This window comes from Hemitrygon akajei, chromosome 9 (genome assembly GCF_048418815.1).
Source record: "Hemitrygon akajei chromosome 9, sHemAka1.3, whole genome shotgun sequence".
In the NCBI taxonomy this organism is placed as follows: Eukaryota; Metazoa; Chordata; class Chondrichthyes; order Myliobatiformes; family Dasyatidae; genus Hemitrygon; species Hemitrygon akajei.
In genome coordinates this window covers 175,905,915-175,919,958 of record NC_133132.1, presented here as the reverse complement: position 1 = coordinate 175,919,958, position 14,044 = coordinate 175,905,915, and the positions used below count along the sequence as shown (strand labels likewise).

At 40.7% G+C, this 14,044-nt stretch overlaps 1 protein-coding gene across 1 annotated transcript in view; it reads right to left on the bottom strand.

Moving 5' to 3' along the window:
- Positions 1–14,044, bottom strand: part of LOC140733768 (PC3-like endoprotease variant B) — a 2,072,848-nt gene that overhangs the window by 209,731 nt on the left and 1,849,073 nt on the right. The window lies entirely within an intron of this gene.

Below are 14,044 nucleotides of genomic sequence, written 5' to 3'. Positions count from 1 at the left end.
AAGAAGCAGACAAACAGAGTGAGGAAGCAGACAAACAGAGGGAAGAAGCAGAGAAACAGAGTGAGGAAGCAGACAAACAGAGGGAAGAAGCAGAGAAACAGAGTGAGGAAGCAGAGAAACAGAGTGAGGAAACAGACAAACAGAGGGAAGAAGCAGACAAACAGAGTGAGGAAGCAGACAAACAGAGGGAAGAAGCAGACAAACAGAGTGAGGAAGCAGACAAACAGAGGGAAGAAGCAGAGAAACAGAGTGAGGAAGCAGAGAAACAGAGGGAAGAAGCAGACAAACAGAGTGAGGAAGCAGACAAACAGAGGGAAGAAGCAGACAAACAGAGTGAGGAAGCAGACAAACAGAGGGAAGAAGCAGAGAAACAGAGTGAGGAAGCAGAGAAACAGAGGGAAGAAGCAGAGAAACAGAGTGAGGAAGCAGAGAAACAGAGGGAAGAAGCAGACAAACAGAGGGAAGAAGCAGAGAAACAGAGGCAGTTTGAGATAAGGATGCAGAAGATAAAGCTCGAGAGTCAAGCTTCTGGTTCTAGGGAATAGTCTGTACCGTTTGTTACCATTCAGGAAGTTAGACTGGTCCCTCCATTTGATGAAGCTGAGGTTGATAAATACTTCCAGCATTTTGAGAAATTTGCCCAGAGTTTATCTTGGTCAATAAGGGTTGGACTCTTCTTTTGCAAAGAATAATTAAAGGTAAAACTCAACAAGCTTATTCAGCCCTATCAATTGAAGATGCAGCTAATTATGAGGCCATGAAACAGGCTGTGCTTAAAGCCTATGAACTGGTTCCAGAAGCCTATAGGTAAAGGTTTAGGAATTTGAAGAAATCTGTGAACCAGACTCATGTGGAATTTGCTTATGAAAGGTCTGTGTGTTTTGAAAGATGGTGTATATCTGAACACCTGGATGGTAATTTAGAGAAACTGAAAGAGTTAATTTTAATTGAACAATTTAAAAGGCGTGTCCATAATGATATAAGGCATATTTAGATGAAAAGGATGCTGCCACTTTGCAAGAGTCTGCTAAATTAGCAGATAAGTTTGCTTTAACCCACAAGTTTAAGTTTACCTTGAGTAATATCTTCCAAAAGAGTAGCATGTTTAGTCAGGGTAAACCAGAAATTCAATCTGCGACTAGTGTCAAAGGAAAAGATGAAGGGAAATCATTAAAGGAGAAACATTCTGGTCCTACTTGTCACTATTGTAGGAAACCTGGTCATGTTATGGCTAATTGTTTCCTTCTGAAAAAGAAGGAAAGGGAGGCAGTTCCAGATGCCTGTGTTCAAAATGTTGAAACACCACAGGGTTCTGAACATTCTGATGAAGCTCTGTCAAAGGCTAAAAGATAAGACCAAGTTAGGAAAGGATTCAATCATTTTATGTCAGATGGGTTTGTGTCAGTGAATGAAGGGACAATCCCGGTACCAGTGAAAATTCTTCAGGATACTGGGGCTTCTCAGTCATTTATATTAGACAGTGTTCTAAAGTTTGGTGATGAGACTGCCACTGGTGAGGTAAATCTTGTTTGAGGTATTGGGTGCGACGTTGTTCCCGTACCTCTGCACAAGGTAATTTTGAAGTCAGAGTTAGTTTCAGGACTTGTTAAAATAGGAATATGACCCAGTTTACCAGTGGAAGGTATTTCTTTGTTGTTAGGGAATGACCTAGCAGGTGGTAAAATTGTTTGTGCAGTGCAGCTGACAACTAAGCCAATCACTGACGATTCAAAGATAGACCTTAACATTTATCCCTCGTGTGCAGTAACTCGCGCTAGGGCCAAGAAACTTACCAATGCAAATGGTCCTGTGCAGCACGATTCGGCTACTCATGATTGCCCAAATAGGGAAGCAGATTTTGATGACCTGACAGGAACTTTTCTGCCTTCATTGTTTCACCAGGATCCAGGTATTAAATCTGATAATATAGATTTATCTCTGTCTGGGAAGGAGTTTATAGCAGAACAGAGCAGAACCCTGAGACTGAAGCTTTAAAAGAAAAAGCACTCTCAGGTGAGGAGATTAATAAAGTGCCAGTAGGGTTTTATTTCAAAGATGGAGTGTTACTGAGGAAATGGAGATGACCTGATGTTCCTGCAAATGAGGAATGGGCAATTGTTCACCCGGTTGTAGCTCCAAAAGCCTATAGGAATGAGATTTTAACTTTGGCCCATAGTAAACCCTTGGGTGGCCATCTAGGTGTGAAGAAAACTGTGAACAAAGTTTTAAAACAATTCTTCTGGCCTAGTTTGAGGAAAGAAGTTGCAACATTTTGCAGGACTTGTCTCTTTTGTAAGGTTGTGGGTAAACCTAATCAGGTCACCCCAGTGGCCCCACTGCAACCTATTCCTGCATTTGGTGAACCCTTTTCTAAAGTTATTGTGGATTGTTTTGGCCCATTGCCAAAGACTAAAGCTGGTCATCAGTATTTGCTAACTATCATGTGTCCAGCATCTAGATTTCCAGAGGCAATACCTCTCTGAAATATAAAAGCCAAAACTGTGTCAAAGGCTCTCGTAAAGTTTTTTACTTTATTTGGTTTGCCTAAAGAAACTCAGTCTGATCAAGGAAGCAATTTTATGTCAGGATTATTCCAGCAGGTAGTTTACAAACTGGGAGCTAAACAAATTATGTCATCTGCGTATCATCCAGAATCCCAAGGAGCTTTAGAGAGATTCCATTCTACCCTGAAAGCCATGATTAGGACATTCTGTATTGAAAATGAGAAGGATAGGGATGAGGTAGTTCATTTGCTTTTATTTGCAGTAAGGGAATCAGTACAAGAGTCCCTAGGCTTTAGTCCCATTGAACTTGTGTTTGATCACCAGGTCTGAGGACCTTTTGGCATTGTTAAAGGAACAGTGGGTTAACAATGACCTGCATGTTAATTTGCTAGATTATGTTTTGAAGTTCAAAGACAAATTGTAAAGGGCTTGCCACCTAGCAAAGGAAAATTTCAAATCAGCCCAGGAAAGAATGAAAACTTGGTATGATAAACAAGCTAGAATGCGGTCATTCAAGCCAGGAGATAAAGTGCTTGTTTTGTTCCCTGTACAAATAAACCCTCTACAAGCTAAGTTTCATGGTCCCTATGAAATTGTGGCTAAAGTTAATGATGTGGACTGTGTAGTCAAAATACCAGACAGATGATGGCCAACGCAGCTTTGTCACGTAAATATGCTTAAGCTGTATCATGAAAAACAAACTGCAGCAGTGGTGGTTGCTGTAACCAAAGATGGATGTGAGCTCTCTGGAAATTTATTAGCTGATCCATCTAAGGCCTATTTTAAACCGAACATTATTTCAGCCAGATTGACAAATTCAACTATTTTGGAAAATACTGATGAGAAACTGGCTCATTTACAGCCACAGCAGTGGCAGCAGATGAAGCAGTTAATTATGAAATTTAAGGATATCCCAAAAAGAACCACAGTGGCCTTACATGATGTAGATGTGGGTAATAACAAACCTATAAAACAATATCCATATCGTATGGATATTGAAAAATGTAAACTTGCTGAACAAAAATTGAGTATATGTTAGAAAATGATATTATTAGACCTTCTACTTCAGATTGGTGTTCACCTTGTGTCATGGTACTTAAACCCAATGGTAGTATCAGATTCTGCACTGATTACCAAAAGGTGAATGTTGTAACAAAAACCGATGCTTATCCAATCCCTAGAGTGGATGATTGTGTAGGCAAGGTTGGAAAAGCTAAGTTTCTTACAAAGATCACTCTGTTAAAAGGGTATTGGTGTGTTCCATTAACGGATAGAGGTAGAGAAATTTTGGCATTTGTAATGCCTTCTGGGTTGTATGAATACAATGTTCTGCCATTTGGAATGAAAAATGCTCCAGGAACATTCCAGAGAATGATGAATTCTGTAATTCAAGGGTTAAAACACACAGATGCCTATATTGCTGATTTAGTCACAGGGAATGACACCTGGAAATCCCATATCTCTGCGGTGGAAAAGTTGTTTGAAAGGCTCTTGAAAGTCAACCTTTCAATTAACCTAGCTAAGAGTGAATTTAGCCATGCCACTGTGATCTATCTTGGTTATGTTGTAGGTCAAGGCAGGTTGGCTCCTGTTCAGACAAAAGTTCAGGCCACTTCTGAGGTCCCATCCCAAACAGGAAAAGGGCTCTTAAAAGATTTCTGGGAATGGCTGGATATTATCGCAAGTTCTGTAAGAACTTTGCTGATATTGTTCTCTCATTGACTAACCTCCTGAAGAAGGGTGAAAAGTTTGTTTGGACAGAACCTTGTCAGGAGGCATTTGATAAATTGAAAGCTATCTTGTGTCACCAACCTGTGCTCAGGTCACCTGACTTTGCCAAGCCATTCTCCATAGCTGTGGATGCCAGTGATGAAGCTGCAGGAGCAGTGTTACTACAAAGGGATGATTAAGATGATGTTGACCATCTTGTGATTTACTTGTCAAAGAAATTCAATGAGCATCAAATAAATTATTCCACCATAGGGAAAGAATTATTATCACTTATTTTGGCTTTGCAGCATTTTGGTGTTTATGTTTGCACAGCTCTAAACCACTTGTGGTTTATACAGATCATAACCCATTGGTGTTCTTGAATAAGCTGAAAAACAAAAATAGAAGGTTGCTGAATTGGAGTCTGATTTTGCAAGAGTATGATCTCATGATAACTCACTTTAAAGGCAAAGATAATGTAATTGCCGATTGTCTTTCCAGATATTAAAATTGTTATGTAATGGAGTGGAATTTCCTCTTTGTATATGCTCCTGCAATATGTTGTATTAGTTTGTAGTGTGCTATATGATAACCGAATATGTATTGTTTTACATACTGTAGATTGTAGTTAAAATTTTACTCTTAATAGATCAAAATTTTCTCTTCGGTGGGGGGGGGGGGGTGTTACGTGCCCCATAGTTTCCTTTACTAAGTGTGACATATCTATAGTTTGGATTCCCAGCAAAATGGAACTACAGTCATGTGATGCCCACAGAAAACGAAACTAAGAACTCCCAGTAAAACAAGAGTTTCTTGTCTATAAGCGTCACTTGATGACATATTATGATGGTATTAAAAGCGAAACACAGACCGATTGCGAGAAGTCCATGAGAGTTGAAGGAAAGAGAGAGAATGAAGGTTGCAGGCTTCGAGCTATCTGGGAACAGCTCACGATCGAGAAGGGTAAAGTCCGATGCTTACCTAAACCCAAAGGATTGGGTTAATCAGTGGCACGTGTCTGTCTTTCATATGATCCATGAATGTTGATGTTGTGACAGTCACTTTGTGAAATCCCTTCTCTATCACTTGCCTTTCCTCCCTCTTGCACTGTCTATAAGCTTTCTCTATTTGTGAGACAACCTCCTCTTCCCCAGACTCTTCAGTTCAGTTCCCACCCCACAACAATTCTAGTTTAAACTCTCCCCAGTAGCCTTAACAAACCTCCCCACCAGGATATTGGTTCCCCTGGGATTCAAGTGCAACCAGTCCTTTTTGTACAGGTCACACCTGCCCAAAAGAGGTCCCAATGATCGAGAAATCTGAATCCCTGCCCCCTGCTCCAATCCCTCAGCCATGCATTTATACTCCACCTCATTCTATTCCTATACTCACTGTCGTGTGGCACAGGCAGTAATCCCGAGATCACTACCTTTGCAGTCTTGCTTCTCAACTTCCTTCCTAACTCCCTGTAGTCTTTTTACAGGACTTTTCCTACCTATGTCATTGTTACCAATATGTACCACGACCTCTGGCTGTTCTCCCTCCCACCACAGGATATCTCGGACGCGATCTGAAACATCCCGGACCCTGGAACCCTGGAAAGAAAATCATCCGAATTTCTTTCCTGTGTCTACAGAATCACCTGTTGGACCCCCTAACTACAGAGTCCCCTATCACTACTGCCTTCCTCTTCCTTTCCCTACCCTTCTGAGCCACAGGGCCAGACTCTGTGCCAGAGGCACGGCCACTGTCGCTTCCCCCAGGTAGTCTTTCCTCCCTAACAGTACTCAAACAGGAGTACTTATTGTCAAGGGGTACAGCCAAAGGGGTACTCTCTAGTACCTGACTCTTCCCCTTCCCCCTGCTGACTGTGACACACTCGTCTGTATCCCGTGACCCCGGTGTGACCACCTGCCTATAACTCCTCTCTATCACCTCCTTGCTCTCCCTGACCAGGTTCCCTAACTCGGTCCCTTAGGAGCTGCAGCTCGACATACCTGTGCAAATATGGCCATCCGGGAGGCTGGGAGACTCCAGGACCTCCCACATCTGACACCGAGCACAGAACACCGGCCTCACACACATATTACTTCCTTTCCGCAATTAACACAGGTAGACCTACTTCGTCTCATCCCGTTATCACCTAAGCCCATTGAGCCAAAACCTTATTCAGTCTCCCTCCCTTTCACTCTGCTGCCCGCTGTATATGGCAGTCTTCTTTTTAAACCTATTGGCTGACGTCACGCGCCTGCGCATTCTTGCCTGTCTTTTACCCCAAGTAGTAAAACTGCCTTTGCACTGGAAATCGGCCGTTCACTCGCAGCCTTCTTGCTCCGAATCCAGAGACACCCAGAGTCTAAGCCTTCACTTCACACTCAAAGACCAGTGATGTAGACATCCATGGTGTCCGCTGTCCCAGGTCAGTGGGTCACAAGAGCAGAAGTCCATGAGAGCAGGTAGCAGAGGGGCATGCCCAGAGTTCAGAGTCCTGCTATCGGCTGGACTTCAACTGCAGACTTCTGTATGTTTCAATGATAAGTAAGTGATAATATGTGATAATGGCTAGATGGGAGATGCCAGAGAGTAGTGGTGGATAACTGTCAGGTTGGAGGCTGGTGACTAGTGGTGTGCCTCGGATCTGTACTGGGTCCAATGTTGTTTGTCATATACATTAATGATCTGGATGATGGGGTGGTAAATTGGATTAGTAAGTATGCAGATGATACTAAGGTAGGTGGCATTGTGGATAATGAAGTAGGTTTTCAAAGCTTGCTGAGAGATTTAGGCCAGTTAGAAGAGTGGGCTGAATGATGGCAGATGGAGTTTAATGCTGATAAGTGTGAGGTGCTACATTTTGGTAGGAATAATCAAAATAGTACATACATGGTAAATGGTAGGGCATTGAAGAATGCAGTAGAACAGAGTGATCTAGGAATAATGGTGCATAGTTCCCTGAAGGTGGAATCTCATGTGGATAGGGTGGTGAAGACTGGCCTTTATAAATCAGAACATTGAGTATAGGAGTTGGGATGTAATGTTAAAATTGTACAACGCATTAGTAAGGCCAAATTTGGAGAATTGTATACAGTTCTGGTCACAGAATTATAGGAAAGATGTCAATAAAATAGAGAGAGTACAGATAAGATTTACTAGAATGTTACCTGGGTTTCAGTACCTAAGTTACAGAGAAAGGTTGAACAAGTTAGGTCTTTATTCTTTGGCGTGTAGAAGGTTGAGGGGGGACTTGATAGAGGTATTTAAAATTATGAGAGGGATAGATAGGGTTGACGTGGATAGGCTTTTTCCATTGAGAGTAGGGGAGATTCAAACAAGAGGACATGAGTTGAGAGTTAAGGGGCAAAAGTTTAGGGTTAACATGAGGGGTAATTTCTTTACTCAAAGAGTGGTAGCTGTGTGGAATGAGCTTCCAGTAGAAGTGGTAGAGGCAGGTTTGATATTGTCATTTAAAGTAAAATTGGACAGGTATATGGACAGGAAAGGAATGGAGGGTTATGGGCTGAATGCGGGTCAGTGGGACTAGGTGAGAGTAAGCATTCAGCACAGACTAGAAGGGCCGAGATGGGCTGTTTCCATGCTGTAATTGTTATATGGTTATAAAGTGGAACTGGTCACATCAAGTCCAAGTGCAGAGGAATGAAATGACGATATGGAAGCTCGGGTGGTCAGGTTAAATGGTATTAGATCTAGACTGTGATTTAATATTATGCTACAGTGGGGTTTTAAGTCATGTCTTTTGAGTTATTAGATTCATATCATAAACTGTAGTGGATTGTTTTCCATTATTTTGTCTCTCATTAGTCAATGTCTCATTTTTAATTACCCATACTTTGCAATATTCTTTCTAAAACTCCACACAAGATCTACTTCAGTTTGTATATTTTTCAATAAATTTTAAAATTTGTCAAACACGATTTGCTTTGCTTTGTCTCTTTTCAATTCACCGGTAAATTCTAAATAGATATCACTTTTATCTCAAATTATAAATGCCAAGATCTAGCTCACAATTGACATTAATTAACTGTTGTGTAGCTCCTTGATTTATTCTTTATTTTATTCCAGAATAATTAAATTACTCTGCTGTAGTTCATTGCCATAAAACAGTTTGTACTTACACAGCACCTCTGATTTAGCCCTGATGGAAGGGCTCAGCCTGAAAGTTGACTGTTTATTCATTTCCATAGATGATGCCTGCCTACTGATCTCATCCATCATTCTATGTGTGTTCCCTTTGAGTTAGTGGAATGCAGGCACCCAGTGAACTGAAGTGAAAAAGTTTAAAGACTGGCTTGATTTGTCATGCATACATTGAAATATACAGTGAAATGCATCATTTTGTGTCAATGATCAACACAGTCTGAGGATGTGCTGGGGGCAGCCGGCAAGTGTCACCATGTTTCTGGCACCAACACAGCATGCCCACAGCACATTAACTCCTTACAGAATCTGGCAGGAATTGAGCCATAAGACCATAAGGCACAGGAGCAGAATTAAGCCATTCAGCCCATCAAGTCTTTGGTCAAGTCAATTTTTCCACTGAGAGTAGGGGAGATTCAAACAAGAGGACACGAGTTGAGAGTTGGAGGGCAAAAGTTTAAGGGTAACACAAGGGGAATTTCTTTACTCAGAGAGTGGTAGCTGTGTGGAACGAGCTTCCAGTAGAAGTGGTAGAGGCAGGTTCGGTATTGTCATTTAAAGTAAAATTGGATAGGTATTTGGACAGGAAAGGAATGGAGGGTTATGGGCTGTGCAGGTCAGTAGGACTAGGTGAGAGTAAGTGTTTGGCATGGATTAGAAGGGCCGAGATGGCCTGTTTCCGTGCTGTAATTGTTATATGGTTATAAGTCTGCTACACCATTCAATTATGGCTGATTTATCTCCCTCTCAACCCCAATCTCCTGCTTTCTCTCCAGAACATTTGACATTCTTACATCCTTACCTTAAAGATCTCTGTTCTAAAGGGACATCCTTATATTCTGAGAATGCACCTTCTGGTCCTCGACTCCCCCAGTATAGGAAATATCCTCTCTATATCCACTTTCAATATTCGATAGGTTTCAATGAGATTCCACCTCATTCTTCTAAACTCCAGGGAGTACAGGCCCAGAGCCAATTGTCAAAGAAAATGCAAGTGGTTCTAGATCAAATTATCTTCCCTTGGAATCTTGCTGTATAGAGTACAAGAAGTAATGTCCTGTTTTAATGGACATAGGTGTCTGAGTCCAAAGGACAAGTAGATAGATTAATACAATAGAAACTTAAAAGGAAGATATCATAAAATAACATTACAGATTAATGATGTGGAATATTGAAAGGGAAATTGAGAGAAATAAAGAACAGGAACAAAACCCATGAGTGGATAGCACAAAAGGAAAGACAAACTGCTTTTATAAGCAGAATACAAGTAGATAGTCTTGACCAATGAAAGAAAGAGTCTAATTTTAAAAGATGAAGCTTTGTGGGATTTGGTATCATTTCACACTGTGCAGTTGCTCAAAATATTGCAGGCTGGGTGCCACGGTAGCACAGCGGTTAGCATGACACAATTCCAGTTCGGGGTATCAGAGTTTGGAGTTCAATCCCAGCGATCTCCGTAAGGAGATCCCTGTGGAGTGCATGGATTTTTTTCAAGGTGATGGCGTTTTCTCCCACAGTCCAAAAGATGTATCAGTTAGTAGTTTAATTGGTCATTGTAAATTGTCCAGTGATTAGGCTAGGGTTAAATTGGGGGTTGTTTGACCAAAGGGCCAGAAGAGACCAGTCTATGCTGTATCTCAATATAAAATATAATCAACAAATAATATATCTTCTACTACACAGGCTCTGTGTCCTTCCTCATGCAATTCAAAACCTCTCTGGAGCAGCTTCGATCACCCAATGCGCAATTTGAAATTATTTTATTTATTTAGAGATCAGTGTGGAACACGCCCATCCGGATGAACGATCTGACCATCCACCACCCACCTATTTAATCCTAGCCTAGTCAGAGGGCCATTTACAACAACTCAATTCATTTATGAGCCAGTACATCTTTAGACTGTGGGAGGAACCCGGAACACCCGGAGAAAACTCATGTGGTCACAGGGAGAACATACAAACTTTCTTACAGACAGTGTCAGAATTAAACTCCGAACTCTGACGCCCCGAGCTGTAGTAGAGTCATGCTAATCACTATGCTACCAAAGCACATCAACATTCACCATCCCAGATGGGACTGAAACCTACAATCTCTGGTTTAGAAGGCTAGTGCTTTATCCAATAGGCCACTGAGGCCAAATGTAAATTACTAGAACGTTTTTCCTTAAAAATTGCATCCTATCTTCAAGGACTCCTGTCCCATTTGGGTTGTGATTCCTTAACTCTAATTTGCTTTTAGATTTAAAAATGCACTGAATATGTTTTCTGTATTATCCAAAAATATTGACGAAAACCACCTAGCTATGCAGAAAGTCTATTTGTCGAAAAACGAATTTAATTGCCAAGGTGAACTCGGAAGAAATATGTTTTATTAAGTTCCATAAATTCAAGATTACTGCAAGCTGCACATTGAATAGGACAAACATCCTTATCTTGGTTCCCAATTATTTATAACCAAGGAAATACCTACTGAAATATTAAGAAATTAACATCTTGTAAAGGTTTAAAACTTCCATTAAAATAGCAAGCAAATAGGAATTCAGGCAAATGTGCAAAGTTTTCATCAATTTATATTACGTAGTAATTTCTCAGCTTATATGCAGCCTCAAAGCAATCAAAGAAATCTTCAGGCATTGAAATAGTCTTCCCTAGGATGAGATATTAACTCAATGGCCTCTTGATTATGTATGGGAACAGAACCAGTATGGTCTTCCCCTTTTGAAGCCCATCCACTTCAAGGTCAAACATGTGCATTCTGAGAATCTCTTCTGCACACCACTGTTTTAACAGATAGTTATTTGAGTCACTGTTACCTTCCTGTCAGCTTGAACCATTCTGGTCATTCTCCTTTGACATCTCACTGGATTTTTTTTTGTCTTTCACACCATTCTCTGTAACTCTAGAAACTTTTGTGTGTGAAAATCCCAGATCAGCAGTTTCTGGGATACTCAAACCATCCTGTCTGGTACTAGTAATCATTCCATCGCCACAGTCACTTGGAACACATTTTGCCCCTTTCTGCTGTTTGGTCTGAACATTAACTAAACTTCTTCACCATGTCTGTATGATTTTATGCATTGAGTTGCTGGCACATGATTGGCAGGTTAGATATTTGCATTAACGAGCAGGAATACAGTTCACATGAAGAAATCTGCAAATGCTGGAAATTCAAGCAACACACACAAAATGCTGGTGGAATGCAACGGTTCAGGCAACATCTATAGGGAGAAACGTCAACAGCGCTTCTCCCTAGGAATACAGTTGTCCCTATTAAAGTGACCTCTGAGTATATGTTAACATTTGAGAGTAATTGCGGCAAAGATCAAATGGAGTGCTGCCTCATCTCATCAGATTTTCCCCAAATTAAACCATAGTCTTTCAGTCTCCTAAGTACAATGGATTCCAGTTAATTGGGACACATTGGGACCAGTACATTTTGGCCTATTTAAATACATGCCCCAATCAGCCAAAGTTTTATGAAAATAGTTGAGAAGCTACAAAAAAAAAGACAACTGTTTAACTGAGTAAAAAATCACATAGTTAAATGAAGTACAGAACAAATTAGAATGTTATTCACCCTGTAATTTGATAAGGAGAAGGTAAAATCAAATGTATCCGTATTACAGTGGAGTAAAGAGAATTACCGAGGCATGAGAGAGGAGATGGCCAGAATTGATTGGAAAAGAACATTGGCAGGGATGATGGCAGAACAGAAATGGCTGGAATTTCTGGAAGCAATTTGGAAGGCATGGATATATATACTTCCCAAAGAGGAAGAAATATTCTAAAGAAAAGATAACATAACTGTGGCTAATAAGAGAATCGAAGCCAACATAAAAGCCATAAAGAGGACATGTATCAGAGCACTAATTAGTGGGAAGTTACAGGATTTAGAAACTTTCAAAAACCAACAGCAGGCAACTAAAAAAGTAATTAAAAAGGTAAAGATGGAATACGAAAGTAAGCTAGCCAATAATATTAAAGAAGATACCATAAGTTTCTTCAGATACATAAGGTATAAAAGAGAGGTGAAAGTGGCTATCAGTCCACTGAAAAATGATGCTGGAGAGCTGTAACGGGGGACAATGAAATGGTGGACGAACTGAATAAGGAATTTGCATCAGTCTTCACTGTGGAAGATACTAGCAGTATGGTGGAAGTTTCAAATGTTGGAGAAATGAAGTATGTGAAGTTACCATAACTAGACAGAAGGCTCTTGGAAATCTGAAAGGTCTGAAGGTAGATAAGTTACCTGGACCAGCTGGTGTACAGTCCAGATGGAGGTGGCTGAAGAGATCAGGGAGGCATTAGTAATGACCTTTCAAGAATCACTAGCTTCTGGAATAGTTCCGGAAGACTGGAGAATTGCAAATGTCTCTCCACTCTTCAAGAAGGGAGAGAGGCAGAAAAGAGAAAACTATGAGCCAGTTCATCTGACCTCAGTTGTTGCAGGATGTTGGAGTTGATTATTAAGGATGAAGTCTCTGGGTAATCAGAGGCACGTGATAAATAGGCATGTTTTCCTCAAGGGAAAATTTTTTTAGACAAATCTCTTGAAATTCTTTGAAAAAATAACAAGCAAGATAGACAAAGGAGAATCAGTTGATGTTGTGTATGTGGATTTTCAGAAAGACTTTGACAAGGTGCTTAACAAGTTACAAGCCCATGGTATTACAGGGAATATTTCAACAAGGATAAAGCAGTGGCTGATTGGCTGGAGGCGAAGAGTGGCAATAATGGAGCCCTTTCTGACTGGCTGCTGGTGACTAGTGCTGTTCCATAGGGGTGTGTGATGGGACCTATTTTTTTACATTATATGGCAATGATTTAGTTGATGGGATTGATGGTTTTGTTGCAAAGCTTGCAGATGATATTAAGATAGGTGGAGGGGCAGATAGTTTTGAGGAAGTAGAGAAGCTACAGAAGGACAGACAGATTAGGAAAATGGGCAAAGAAATGGCAGATGGAATTCAGTATTGGGAAGTGTATGGTCATGAATTTTGGTAGAGGATATTAAAGGATTTTCTATTTTCTAAATGGAGAGAAAATGCAAAAAAAAAATGGAGGTGCAAAGGGTATTGGGAGACCTTGTGCAGGATTCCCTAAAGGTTAGTTTGCAGGTTGAGTCTGTGGTGAGGAAGGCAAATGCAACGTTTGCATTCATTTCGACGGGACTAGAATATAAAAGCAATGATATAATGTTGAGGCTTTATAAAGCACTGGTGAAACCTCAATTGGAGTATTGTGAGTTGGCTTGGACCCCTACCAGTATCTTAGAAAGGATGTGCTGAAACTGGAGAGGGTTCAAATAGGTTCAGGAAAATAATTTCAGGATTGAATGGTTATCATCTGAAGTGCACCTAATGGCTCTGAGCCTGTATTCACTAGAAGTCAGAAGAAATAGGGGTAACCTCATTGAAACCTATTGAATGGTGAAAGGTCTTGATAGAGTGGATTTGAAAAGGATGTTTCCTATGGTGGGGGAGTCTAGGACCAAAGGATACAGCCTCAGAATAAGAGGCGTTCTTTTAGAACAGAGCTGAGGGGGAATTTCTTTAACCAGATAGTGTTGAATCTGTGGAATTCTTTGCAATGGGCAGCTGTGGAGGCCAAGTCTTTATTTATATTTAAGGTAGAAACTGATATATTCTTGATTGGTCAAAGCATGAAAGGAT